Below are 12,733 nucleotides of genomic sequence, written 5' to 3'. Positions count from 1 at the left end.
CCTCCAAGTGCTAGGGATGGAAGTGTCGTTTGAATCTCAGCAGGGGAAATGAGCGCGGGCAGAGCTTCTGGGAGCTAGCTGGGGTCACCATGCTCGCCTTAGAGCTTTGCTCTGCCCTCCAGAACCATCTGGGCTGCCGATAGAAATAAATTATATTCATTCTAATTTATTACTTCTATCTCTACTTTGAAAAGAAATGAAAAAGTCCCAAATGTCAGGTATCAAGTCTATGAGAAATTCTGTATTCACCATCTGTTTTAATAAAAACAAAAATCTTTCCAAAATGCAGCATTCTTAACTCAAAAAGGAACTTTTTGTTAATTTTTTCCTTTTTATTTAAAGATTCTAATAGGTTATTTGTGTAATTTCAATGGAACTTTCAGACTGAAATAGTACTTTCAAGATGATCTTGGTGTCAAAAGAAGTGAATACTTGAAAATAACAAAGCCTTATGGTGGTATAGGATTTTATAATACACCAATCACTTATTCAATCCTCACAATGATCTTATTGCATAAACAGTATTTCCATTTTATATATGAACATCTGGAGTCTCAAAGATACTAAATACATTGCCTAATGTTATATTCACTATGGTTGACTATGAACTTGAACCCATCAATTGCAAATCCAGGTTTCTTGAGAAAATGCCACATTACCTCCCTTTAAAGCATTAGCTGAAGGAAAAATTGAGACCACCCTAAGCCTCTGGGGCAGTAGACTTCTTTCCTAGGGTTCCATAAATTCAATGATGCAGGTGTTTTCACTGTAAAATGCATGAATGCAAAGGCTCACTAACAGTGCTGTCTTTCTGTACCATCATTGTCCACACTCTTTTCCTGGATCATTTCTTGGGGCTCAGAGCCAAACTGTGGTCTCTCTTCTTGACCCTGAAGTTAATCATGCTCACAGTAGGCATAGAAACAGGGGATACATGTGGCAAGCATTTCTGTGTTCATAGGACTGGCTCATTGCTTAAGGAGATAGAAAATAATTTGCAAGCATAGAAAATGAGGTCTTAGAAAATTGGCTTCAAATACTTAGACCTAGAAAACATTGCCCCAAAGGTCATGGCCAGACGATGAGAGTATAGTGTAATTTCTCTAACCCTTATTTTCTGGATGCAAAGTAAGACCTTAGGTGAAGAAGACTTTCTGCAGAAGGAGGTGGTTGAAGGGAAGTCTCGATTTGAATTGGGGTTAGAGAAAGTAGGTAACACTAACAGGGCTTGGGGTCATCCAGGTGGTTTGGAGAATGACTTGAGGCAATTTGATTCTTTTTGGTTGATAGTGTAGCCTTCACCGTGTAGCCTTAGAGGTGACTGCAGGTTAGCTACTTCCTTACAACATCAATGCTAGTTTCTAATGAAGGCAAGTCTCAGCTCAGATGCTCCTGTATCTCATGTGGGTATTTACTAAACATATGCCTATTAGCAGAAGACACAAGAGATCCAACCTGCTTATAAGACACATGAAGTCCCAGCTCTCTGTGCCGTAGGTGTTCTGGTGAAATTAGAGAGACATGACAACTTGTTGGAGCAGGCTCTGCCTTTGCAATTCTGACAACCAGAACCACCCCCTACCCCAGCCCCGGGTGGCTAAACCCAGGATGCTGAGGGGCCCTGCCCTTGCCCTGTTCCTAAGGGGGTGACAACAAGCTTCTCTGAATTCTTATACCCTTTGGAGAGTGGGGGGTATCTCTGAAATATTTTTGCCATCTTGAATACCTTTAATTTTGCTAAGAAGAAACTAGTTCTGACATCCCTCGGTGAAGTTTGAGAGGCCACCATTTTCATTAATAAAGATGCATCTCAGACACTGAGTGCGCTAATATGTGCAGTCCAGCTTGGTGACTGAGATGTAGGTAACAGACACCCAGGAAGCTGCTTCCTGACCATCACTTCTTCAGACCACCGCTGGGCTCTCCATTTGTTACTAGAGCAGCTGACGTCTCTACAGTTGTAATTTAAATGAACTGGCACATACACAACATCACACTGGATCTGATGGAGTATTTTTAGGAGCATTACAGACAGTGTAATAAAAGGTTGGTGGGCTGGGGCAGACCTCTTAAGAGAGTGCCCGGAAGGGCAGACGGCATATATTGGATTTGCAAGAGAACAGATCTCTGACAGTTATTGTTTACCAAAAAGTGTTTCAGCAAAAACAACAACAACAACAAAAAAAAACCAAAATCAAAACAACACCAAACGAAAAAAACCAACCCCTGAATCGACCATTGCCCTGATTCCAAAGAAAACCTTAGCTTCTGCAAGCTTTTGGAGGCAGCGCCCTTCCAGTAGTCAGCCAGACTGCCCGCCTGCTGCCCGGCTAACCTGCAGGGCTGCCCACGACTGCAGCCGCTGCATCACCGCAGGGGGTATTGACTTTCAAAGGCGATGGCGGCGCCTTCATCTGTGCCATTTCCTCTGAAACAGAAGTGATTTTCTCTCGCAACTGTGCATCATATTTATAATAGCTTATTGATCAAAGCCAGGTCCACTTTCAAAGAGCAAGGAGGAAGCCATGTGCCTTGTGAGCGAGTTTTCCACCAGAAGCCACTAGTTTCGCAGCCCCAGCTCTTCTGCATGAGCCGTGGTGTGTTTACACCCATCCCCTCCCCCTCTCCCCCACAACTTCGATCACGCTCAGGCCTGAGAAAGCAAGGGCTTCGGTCTAAAGATTCAGAGCGAGCTAACTTGTCATGCAGGGCTCCTCGAACACTCCTCGTCAGTCTTAGCCACACTTCTGCCCATCAAGAAATATCCCTATTGTTACATGGCGTATTTATGTTAGCTGTTTCATGTGGACCACTTTTGGACATTCGTGTTTTAAATTTTAAAAGAACGTTGAACCTCGTGCATCAAGCCTGAAAACCTTATTCTCGTGCTTGTTCCTCTTGTCCTGAGGTTGGTACAAGGAAATTGTGCTTTCTTAGCCAAAAATGTACTAACTGAACCACACAAAGAAACCTACCGTGGAGTGGTAGGTCTCACCGACAAGGAGGCCTCCTGGCTTGGAGGCTGACGACATCATGCAGGAGTGTCCAGTGTTTCTAGCCCGCCGTAACATCCGTAGGTGACCAGAGTGGAGTCGAGTGGACGTACTTGTGTTTGTCTGCTCGGACGACCGTAATAAAATATTAGACTGGGGGCTTAAGCAACAGAAATGGACTTTCTCACAATTCTGGAGGCTGGAGGTCCAAGATCAAGGGGTCAGTGGTTTGGCTGCTTCTGAGGCTCCTCTCCTTGGCTCGACTGCCGCCTTCCCTCCTTATTCTCACATAGATCTTCCTTTGCTGCCTGTTTTTGTGGGTCCAAATTTCCTCTTCACATAAGGACACACCAATCGGATTGGAGTAGTGCCCAAGGGAAAGACCTCATTTTAACTTAATCACCTCTTTAAAGATCTTGTCACCAAATACAGTTACATTTTGGGCACTGGGAATTGGAACTTCAATTTCGGGAGAATGCAGATTGGCCCACAACACTTATTTAGTACCAGTAATGACCTTCCCCATTTTCTTCCCACAGTTAGGACCCATCTTATTACTTTTTTTTTTTTAATTGACGTCTAGTCAGTTTACAATGTGTCAATTTCTGGTGTAGAGCATAATGTTTCAGTCATAGATATACATACATATATTCCTTTTCATATTCTTTTTCATTATAAGTTAGTACAAGATATTGAATATAGTTCCCTGTGCTGTAGAGAAGAAATTTGTTGTTTATCTATTTTATGTATAGCAGTTAGTATCTACAAATCTTGAACAGGAGATTGTCATACTAAGTAATGTGGAAAAAGAAAGAAAAATACCATATGATATCACTTGTATGTGGAATCTAAAAAAAAAAATGACACAAATGAACTTCTTTATAAAGCAGAAACAGACTCACAGACGTCTTATCACATTTGCTGAAAGCCCCCTGAGGTGTCAGGGGCTGTAGTCCACGGCAGTTCTCATCATATGCCGTCTGATCCTTGGTCCCCGAGCAGCTCTTAAAGGTACAGGCTTCGGGGACCCTCCTCCCTCTCCCTCCAAGAGTCTCACGGAGTAGTCAGGTCTCAGGAATCTCTTCTGTTTCTACAAAATGGAAAAGTCCCTCTGGGGAGAGATGCTCAAATACGAACACGCTTTTGTTTAGAAGTCCCTCCCTCTGGGAAGGGACTGCAGAACTCCAGCAGGAAAGACCCTCATCTCGCTGTTACACATTTTGACGCTGTTTGGATTTCTTTCGTATATGTGTTACTTTTTAAAATAAAAATGTATGTACTAATTTAAAAATAAAACCTTTTTTTTAAAGTGGATCTTCGACCGGCCCCTTGGGAAATGGTGGCTGAAAGACCCTCAGGCTGCGTCTAGGAGCTTGTCACTCAAGGGCAATACCCATCTGCGCTAAGGCGCTCAGAGGTGGGGCTTTAGCGGGCCGTCAGGGCGGGGCAGAGCAGGCTGGCAGACTCGCAGACAGCAGCACAGGTGGCTCAGGTGACCTACGAGCTGAAGGACAGGAGAAAACCTGAAATGAAAAGCGAGGTGAACCAAGGCGTCACCCAGGTATTAGTAGAGGAAGGCAGGCGGCGGGACCCGCCGAGATTCCCTGGGCCGGGAGGCTTGGCAGTTCTTGTTTCTGGCTGCACATAAGGATTAGCTCGGGAACAGTAATAATATTGTTCCCCTGGCCCCGTTCCAGAGAGCCTCAAGGACCTTGGTAGAGGGGCGGGCATCAGCAGTTTCTAAATGCTGCCTAGGTGACTCTGATGTGGGGCGTGTGGTCTTGGCTGGTGCACTGTCAATGGTCAGGTGTGTCCTGCATGCTCCTGGGAGTGACCGCAGGACAAATGGAGGCAGGGCTCCTTGGCCAGTTTATTCCTTATCAGCAAAGACATAAGTAAGTAGAAATGAGCCTAAATCTTATGGAGAAAGGCTGTCTTCTTGAGTGTAAGACTCTTGTACCTGGTCTGAAGCCTGCTTCCACTGGCCCGGCCAGCCAGGGAGCAGGTTCCAATGGCAAGAACCAGCAGAGAAGGCACTTCTCCCCGGGTAGTTCTAGACCTGGTGGTGGCGTGCTACAGGGTGGGAAATTGAGAAGATATATGGTAAATTTCTAGCCTAGAACATTGCTTCTCAACCTTACCTGCATATTGGCATCTCTGGGAAGCTTTAAACACTGCTGATACCTGGGTCTCTCCCCGAGGATGACATGAGTGTCTGAGCACCAGTGCTTTCTGAAGCTCCCCCAGTGATTCTAATACATAGCGAAGTCTAAGAACCACTGGCTTACCAACGATGTGATTGGAAAGGGAAGAGTGGGAAGGAAAACACGGCAACATCAAAGAAGAGCATCCACAATTTCCCGGGGGAAAAAAAAACCATTAACTACCTGTCCTTCTTCCAACATGCTGGGAACTGTTGCAGGGAAGCGTTCTCCAAAACTTGAGAAACAGGTCATGGAGTTGCTGGGTCTTGATGTGGGAAGAAGAGTCAATTAGAGCTTCAGCACGTGCAGAATTCATTTAGCATTTCAAAGACAGAGGCTGGTGCACTCAGAGCAGTATGCCTTCCACAGCCTGCCTGTAAGGATGGCCCTTCTGCTTTGAAATCTAGGCCAAGGGGCTGGTTGCTCTGGAGTAGGAAGATGAGATGAAGTAGAGGAAGAAAACTCCTGCAGTCTGACTCTTCTGGGTCAGAGTTTTATAAGGAGAAGGATTCAGAGAGAGGGTGGAGAAGGGGCTGTGTGCTGGGACCACGTGGATGCTGAGGGGCAGGGATGCTCTGGACGTAACAACCAGTACAGAACATGGGGAGGACCGTGAGGGCCCTACCTGGTCCTGGGGAAGCGGAGAGGGTGAGATGGGATGCTTTGGGATGGGACACTTTGGAGTCAGACTCAGGCTCTAACTTTTTTGTTCACAGATAATGGGGCTATGCCTGTGGGGTTTGGGGGGAGGAGCACTTTGGAGACTTGGGGTACAGACTTTCTTTACTGTTTTAACAACTGGTCCAGGTGTACTGGTAGGTGCTGCTGTGTATAAGTCTTGGTCTAATGTCTGTTCTCTGGGCTTCTATCTGCAGAGGAGGAAGTGGTGCATTCTAGAGGAGCTCATGGGGATGCCGTGGGCTGCAGGTTCTTGCCCAGTTTGGTTCTGGGATTCTGGAAGAACAGCAGCCACATGGAGGTAAGTCCACCTGGTGGGTTAGCAGCGGCTAGTTGGGGCGGGTCCCAGGCTGAGTCCTCTCCAGTCACCTGGACCCATACCTGTGGGTAGGACCTGGCGTTCACCTGCCCCTGGCCCCAGAGAGCTTACTTCTATGGGTTATATCTATCCAAATGTACCATATTGATTTTAAATTAATTTTTAAATTAATTTGAAAGGTATTTATTTTATAACTCATTAAAGACAATAATGATCAATCTATTATGTTATAATGTGCACAACATATTTCAGTGAAAAATAACACTATTTTCCAAAACAAAAAAAATTGGTGAGAGATTGGCATTGTTTTCATTCTTTTTCACATAACTTTTTAATGGAAGACAGCTGTTATCTCTCATCTGCGCCTGTGTTCAGTCCTGGCAACTCGTTGTTTTGCAGATATGTTGTTGGAAGAGTGACAGGTATTTAATGGTTTGTTTCTCCACCAGATAATTGTGGATGTTCTTTGATATCACATCAAAACTCTGCTAAAGATCAGAGAGAGAATGAGGTAGAAAAAGCCAAATATTGACTTAGTATTATTATGGAAATAGCTTTGAGTTCGTGGCCCCTTGAAATGGTCATGGGACCTCAAGAGATGCCTGGACCCCTGAGGATGGTGGAGGGAGCAGGGGGAGCCCCAGGCTGCTGCCCCGAAGGGATGTCCACGGGCAAGAACGGGCTCCAAGCAAACCTTGTAGAAGCGACATTTGGTCATGATCTCATCTCCACGTTTCTCTGCTCTGGCTGAGCTCTGTTAAGGCTGGTATGTGGTTGTATGTAGGTCACAGTGGCCCTCAAAACCAGAGCCAGGCAATTTCGTCAGATCGTTCATTTAAGCGTTGATTTGTTAAAAGAAAACAGCAAAGCAAAACCAACTAAAAATGATTCCTTCACGCGGACTCGCACAATGTTTAAAACGCTAGTTTTTATAGACCCTCGGGCTTGCTCATGCCGAACATTTTTTTTTCCTTTCTTGTGTTGCTTTCAAGGGAAGGGATCAGACCCTCTGACTGTGCTCTAGGTGGCTGTGATATTCGCCATCATTTCTGGATGACGACGTGAGCCCTGTGGCCTGAGGATGCTGAACAGAGAGTGGGGCTGGATGGACTTAAAAGTGAGAACAGAGCGGATGTGCTGAAGCTGCTGGTTCTTCGCTGTTCAGTGGGGTGGGTTCCCGAAAGTCCAGGGAGATTAGGTTTTAGGGTGAATTTGAGGGTTAACTCTTAGAACAGTCTGGGGTGAGTTACGGGTAAACACAGTGATAAAGCCCTTGAATTGGGGGTCATAGCAGGTTAAGACTGACCCACTGTGTAGCTGCAAAACTTCTGGTTTCTTTTTACTTTGCCTCTCTGTTTCCTCTGTTTCCAACTAACCTGGTCATGAAATTGAGGGATTTCTGAAGTTTAAATCTTAGGTCCCTTTTTCTTCCTACTCCCCCACCTCCCCGTATTCTATCCTCAGGGGATCTCACCCATACCCACCGCTTCATTACCCCAAAGTCCAGTTGTCTTACTAATTTATATCAGATTTATATCATTAGCTCTGAATTTCTCTGACTCCTGTGTTAAACAGCCTACTTGGCATTTCTGCTGGGACGTCTCAAGTGTATCTGACCCTGCACTTGTCTGAAGGCAGACGTGATCCTCGCCAGGCCTGTCTCCTTCCTGTCTTGCGTGCTGCCATGAATTTCACCCCCCAGCAGCCCCCGACCCCACTGGTTTCTAGTCAGGGAACTTGGAGGCCTTCCTGGCCCTCGTGTCCCTCAGCCCCTTCCCAGGTTCTGATGACCCCATGTCCACTTCTCAGACTCCATGCCTCTTCCAGGCCCACCCGAGGCACCATCACCTCTTGTGGGACTTGACAGCTGCCCCCTAAAGTCTCTTTGTGGCCCACTGTGGCCCCAGCACAACCTGCTCCGCTGATTACGGAGTCAGAACCACCACTGGAAAAGGCAAAACTACAAATCTTTTCAGGAAACCCACCCCCCTGGAAAAAAAAACCCAAAACAGTGACCCCCAAGTACCCATTGTAATGATTTAATTCAAACTGTAAGCTCAAAGACTTCATTTAAAAGTGGAAGCTGCTTTCCTGGTGGAGCACCGAGCTCCCCTGGGCCTGCATGGTCCTGAGTCTGCCAGAGATGCGGGCAGAGCTCATGCCCAGGGTTCGGGGCTCTCCTCCTACCAGATGACCCCCCACCATAGTTTCTAGCTGCTGGGGTTGCTCTGTCTCTGTGCCTCCATCTTCAGTCCAATAAGACTGCAAATTTTCATTTGCTCCCACGCACTACAGATGGGGGCCTGCGCTCAGGGCAGAAGACGAAGCCGAGAAACTCACCCAGCTCCTGCCCCTTTTTCAAATATCACCACCCGCCTAGTATCTGCCTGTTTTAGTCATGTTCCAGCACCTCAGGCAGTTGCTGATAATATCTGGTCTCAAGTTAGTAGTTTTAAAAATAGTTTAAGGGAGATTTTTTTTTTTTTAAATAATTTGAGGGCAGGTTGGCCTCATAGTAGCTACTGAGTCATTACTGGGAGTGCAAACTCAAATCTAAAATCCTCGAGCTGGCCTTCAAGCTTCTGCATGGCCTGTCTTTTACCTGCTCCTCCCTCTTCATCCCGGAAGTGCTCCCCAGCCCTCTTCGCTCTGGCCACACCTGCCTGTTCTCACGTCCTCAGAGGGGCCATCCTCCTGTGCCCTCTTGGTGTCGCCCAGGTTTTCCTTCCCCAGGACCTGAGTGCTCCCTCCCTGTCCTCAGCGCCACAGAGTTGAGGACAGATGCTCTTCCTTAGGGGAGTCAGGCACTGCTTCCCCAGAAAAGGCTGTCTGTATCCCCTCCAGGCGCCCCCCATTATATATTGTGAGCACCGAGGACGTTTCTTTTGTGCACTTCTATTGGCTGTAACTTGGCATGTATTTCTGGAACTCTGATGAATGTCTATTTCCTCAGTCAGACTGTAGGCTGGTGAGGACCCGGGACATGTTTTGAGGGGAAGACAGTGCGCCATTCTCTCACCACCGCGGGTAACCCTGGGTCCACCCCATGAAGTGCGCGCCCAGCAATTTACATGCTTCGTACATAAGGCTCTCCAGACAAGCATTATGGACTGATTAACTTTTAAAATAATTTAGCAGACTGTGGAAGCGTCAGGACAGCAGAAGCCTGTCCCCTGTTGGTCAAGTTCTTTATAATTAACAGAACACCAGAGTCTTTGAGCCTTGGGGAAGTGACCAGCAGAGAAAATGCAGGCAAGGTCGTACACATTTTGTCTGGAGATTCCCTCTCTGTGGCTGCTAACCCTTTGTCCATCATCCAGAGCAAGAGGAGAAGAGGAAGACTGTGGGGCTGCCTCCGCATCAGGTGGCTGTGGTGGAAGCGCAGCCAGGAGGCTGCCCGAGATGGGACAGTCGGTGGGGGCACTGGATCAGGCAGGGTGGTCTGGGTGGGCGGAGGCCATGGTGGGAGTGGGGAGAGGGAGACTCAGAGGTTATGGGTCAGGTCTGTGGACCGTCCAGCTTTGTCTCAGCCCCAGCTATGTGGATCTGCTCAGGACTGGTCCTGGGCAGCGGGCCATTTCCACCCTTCAGCCTCTGCTCCTGTATCTGTGCTGTATTTGCTTGACTCCTACCTCCTTTCCTGTACTTCTACTTAGCTTTCAAGATTCTGGCCAAAGTTCCATCCATTGTCTTTTCTTTTCAAGCAAACCGACCTGTTTCCTTCCCTTTCTTCTTTCCTTCCTTCCTTCCTTCCTTCCTCCCCCTTTCTTTTTACACCTGTGTTACATCCACACATTTTTCCAGTTATGTTTATTGTAACTTACTGCACTTGTCCACTTTCATATGTTTTCCCTCCTGGACTGTAAGCTCCTCAGGACAGAGTCCAGGTCGTAGTCACCTTTATCCCTAGTGCGAGCTCAGTGACAAACACACAGTCAGTACTGCATAAATGGTCACGGTTAGAACAAGTGATTAAACGATGACCGGTGACCAGGGTGGTTGTGGGGAGGGGGCACCACCTTCGATGTACAGGTGGTGGACAAGCCTCATGGGACGAGTATTGGGCGACGACAGAAGCAACGTGTGGATAGTCAAAGTCTGGGGGGCGAACGTGGTAGGGGAGCAGGAGGAAAAGGCTTTGAATTTCTCTGTGACCACAGAGCTGATGGCACGAGGTTTGCTAAATCACTGCGTGTGATTATTAGCAGCGGTGTGATAAAGTTACCTTTCAGTTAAAATAAAAGTGGCGGCTGGATATGGGCAACAGAAACTCCTTTGCCCTACTGATGGAGTGTAAATTGGCTCTATTATTTGGGAAAAGAGTTTGGCAGTATCTACTCAAGTGAACACGCATGTACTTTGCCTTTGCAGTTTCACCCCTAACAGTAATGCACATGTGTGTGCAACAAACAACGTGTGTGGGAATGTTCCCAATGAAATGAGACATGAAAGTCCTAAATGGGAAGCAACCCCAATGTCCATTAATAGTAGAACAAATAGATTTTGGTAAATTCAATAATGCAACAAGCCTCTGTATAGCCATGGGAATCACTGAAACACTGCAGAATGAAACAGCATGGGTAAATCTCACAAAGACAATGTGAAAAGAAAGAAGTCAGACAGAAAAGAATATTTGACTGTGAGAGTCACTATTTTATAAAGCTTAAGGGAAAGGGAAAGTCTGTGGTGTTAAAGGCCAGGAGAGTTGTTGTATCTGGGGAAAAATTGGGAGGGATTAGTAGGGAGGACGCTTGAGGGGATTTCTGTGGGGGGTGTTCTGTTTCTTGACTTCAGTGATGGTTACATGGATGTAATCTTGATAGCTCACTGAAATGCACACGTAAGCCTTGTGATGTCTCCATATGTGTGTCAAACTGCAATAAAATAACTTGTTTCAAATGTAGAAATACTGTTACGTATTTTAAGTTAGTAAAAAGACGTGTACCGTCCTCAGTTTTCTTAATGTCATTTCTCTATGAGAAACCAGTTCTTTGATATTGCTAATAACTTTATTGATGTTTCTTCTCCAAAGAACTTTTCCTGATTTATTTGCAAATGGATTTTCAAATGACTACTTTGCTAGTTGTGTTAAAAGGAACTCTAATCTGTGTTTTATATTTCATATGCATTTATTACACCAGTGCCTCCCTTCCTGTAAAGGTTAATTTGCTGCCGTGTAGTCCTTCCCCACCCCCAGCTTTTCTGACTCAATGACACGTGTTCTTCTCCCACATTAGTTTTCTGTTGATCAAATTATTCTTCTCTTAAAGGATGAATTTACATTTTAATTGGATCCTCTGCAGAACTATTGATGGAACTGTACCTTCCCATACTTTAACTTCCTTTTTCCCTGACTTATACCATTTCTAGCTCAGTTTCTTAAAACATCCAGACTTTACAACACCACATAACTGAAAAATGTTTGATCAGAGTCAATTAGAGCACTGTTGCAGAAACAAAGTTATGGTATATTATAGCAAGAGACTGGATTCTATTACACTAAATAATTTGTGTTTCGCCTACAGTGATATCTACATAAAGCAAATGAAAGGAATTAATGTCATCTCTAGTTAGCCAAGTCAGCAGTCTTTGAATTTCAAAGTGATCACCAATCTTGTATCTTTAACCAAATGGCTGCACTTATATTTAACTTTCCCTCCAAAAGAAATGTTAACTTCATAATGATTGGCAAGACATCAAAATTCCATCGAATATCTGTAATTTATTCAACATTGGAGAGGCACTTAAAGTGTACGGATGGAAACACGGACTCTGGAGCAGACCGCTGGGGTTTGAATCCCACTCCATGTCAACCGAGAGACCTTGGATGAGTCACTTATCCTTCTGGTGCCTTAGTTTCTTTGTCTGTAAAAAAAGGGTCACTGAGAAGATGAAAAGAGTTATCCATGTACACCCTCTATGCCTGGTACACAGTAAGCGCTCGATAAATGCTAGCTGTTTTGTTGGTTTTGTTGCCATTGTTACATTTGTGTTAGAACTGGCAAACTATTACTTAAGACTGAGAGTGAATGTCAATTTAAAATGTAAAGCCATTTGTGTGTGTGTGTGTAGCAAGGGTCCATGTGACAACAAAAAGCACAATTTGAGTAATCTGGAATGTAGAAAAAGAAATGATCTTTTTAAAAAATTTTATTAAAGTATAGTCAGTTTGCAATATTGTGTCAATTTCTAGTAAAGCATGATAGTTCAGTCACACATATACATACATATATTTGTTTTCACCATAAACTACTACAAGATATTGAATATAGTTCCCTGTGCTCTACAGAAAAAACTTGTTTATCTATTTTATATATAGTAGTCAGTATCTGCAAATCTTGAACTCCCAATTTATCCCTTCCCACCCACTTCCCCCCTGGTAACTGTAAGTTTGTTTTCTATGTCAGTGAGTCTGTTTCTGTTTTGTAAATAAGTTCATTTGTCTTTTTTTTAGATTCCATATATAAGTGATATATGGTATTTTCCTTTCTCTTTCTTGCTTATTCACTTAGAATGACAATCTCCAAGTCCATCCATGT

The 12,733-nt window shown here is 45.1% G+C and overlaps 1 long non-coding RNA gene across 1 annotated transcript in view; it reads left to right on the top strand.

The window, feature by feature from the left end:
- The window catches only part of LOC116660445, a 74,354-nt gene extending 63,257 nt beyond the window's left edge, over window positions 1-11,097 (top strand). Inside the window, exons 2-3 of the long non-coding RNA XR_004315972.1 lie at window positions 6,073-6,176; window positions 7,187-11,097. This is a non-coding gene — a long non-coding RNA (uncharacterized LOC116660445). The remainder of the gene's footprint in view (window positions 1-6,072; window positions 6,177-7,186) is intronic.
- Window positions 11,098-12,733: the final 1,636 nt, after the last annotated feature.

Source organism: Camelus ferus, chromosome 3 (genome assembly GCF_009834535.1).
Source record: "Camelus ferus isolate YT-003-E chromosome 3, BCGSAC_Cfer_1.0, whole genome shotgun sequence".
Lineage (NCBI taxonomy): Eukaryota > Metazoa > Chordata > Mammalia > Artiodactyla > Camelidae > Camelus > Camelus ferus.
Note: the sequence above shows the minus strand (reverse complement) of the source record. Positions and strands in the feature narration are given on the sequence as shown.